General features: G+C 42.4%; 1 protein-coding gene across 3 annotated transcripts in view; it reads left to right on the top strand.

Annotated features, from left to right (window-relative positions):
• The window catches only part of TIMELESS (timeless circadian regulator), a 34286-nt gene that overhangs the window by 6480 nt on the left and 26260 nt on the right, over positions 1-1546 (top strand). The gene's annotated exons all lie outside the window — the stretch shown is intronic.

Genomic DNA, 1546 nt, shown 5'->3' with positions numbered 1-1546 from the left:
CTGGGCTCAAGCGATTCTCCTGCCTCCACCTCCCAAGTAGCTGGGACTACAGGCGCCTGCCACAACACCCGGCTGTTTTTTGGTTGCAGCTGTCATTGTTGTTTGGCGGGTCCGGGCTGGATTCGAACCCGCCAGCTCAGATGTATGTGGCTGGCGCCTTAGCCAGTTGAGCCATAGGCGCCGAGCCTAATAGTAAATATTTTAATTGTTCAAAAGAAACCTTGTACCTATTACCAATCATTCCACATTCCCTCCTTGCTCCAGTCTCAGAAACCAATAATCTACATGTCTTTTCTATCTTTATGGATTTGCCTATTGTGGATATTTCATGTAAATAGAACCATAAGGCTGGGTGTGGTGGCTCATGCCTATAATCCTAGTACTCTGGGAGGCCAAGGCAGGTATATCCCCTGGGCTCAGGAGTTCAAGACCAGCCTGAGCAAGAGCAAGACCCCATCTACTAAAAATAGAAAAACTAGCCAAGCCTGGTGGTGGGTGCCTATAGTCCCAGCTACTTGGGAGGCTGAAGCAAGAAGATCATTTGAGCCCAAGAGTATGAAGTTGCTGTGAGCTGTGATGCCATGGCACTCTACTGAGGGCAACAAAGTGAGACTCTCTCAAAAACAAACATTCAACCTGGGCATTCAACTCAGGATGATAGAGGAGGAGTCTCCAAAAAATACATACATACATAAATAGAATCATAAGATAAATGAACTTTTGTGCTTGGCTGCTTGCACTTAACATATTTTCAAGTCTCATCCACTTTCCTCCATGTATCAGTACTCCATTTCTTTTTATTGTCAAAGGGACATATCACTTTTTGTTTATCCATTCATCACTTGATGGGCAGTTGGGTTTTTTCTACATTCGGCTCTTATTAATAATACTGCTATGGAGATTTGTGTACAAGTGTTTGTGTGGACATTTCATTTCTCATATATATACCTAAGACCAATATACGAGTGGGCTTGGTGGATCGTGTAGTAACTCTGTGTCATTTTTAAATTAAACTTTTTTTTTTTTTTTTTGAGACAAAGTCTTACTCTATGCCCTGGGTAGAATATTATGGCATCATCATAGCTCACAGCAACCTTAAACTCTTGGGCTTAAGGTATCCTCTTGCCTCAGCCTCCCAAGTAGCTGGGACTACAGGCACCTGCCACAACTGGCCAGCTAGTTTGTTTTGTTTTGTTTTAGAGACAGATCCTCACTTTGTTGCCCTTGATAGAGTGCAGTGGCATCACAGCTCACAGCAACCTCCAGCTGTTAGGTTTAGGCGATTCTCTTGCTTCAGCCTCAGCCTCTCAAGTAGCTGGGACTACAGGCACCTGTCACAATACCCAGCTATTTTTTTTTAACTGTAATTATGAATTTGTTAATTTTTCCTGTCGGTTTTTGCAGTCAGTCAAATGTTAACCACTGAACTGTATTTCTTTCTTTTTTTTTTTATTGAATGATAACTATGTACATTAATGCACTTCTGGGGTACAGTGTGGGGTTTTCACACACAATCCGAAACACTTCCATCAAACTGGTTAACATA

The sequence above is a fragment of the Otolemur garnettii genome, unplaced genomic scaffold, assembly GCF_000181295.1.
Source record: "Otolemur garnettii isolate 467f Iridium unplaced genomic scaffold, OtoGar3 scaffold00043, whole genome shotgun sequence".
In the NCBI taxonomy this organism is placed as follows: Eukaryota; Metazoa; Chordata; class Mammalia; order Primates; family Galagidae; genus Otolemur; species Otolemur garnettii.
Note: the sequence above shows the minus strand (reverse complement) of the source record. Positions and strands in the feature narration are given on the sequence as shown.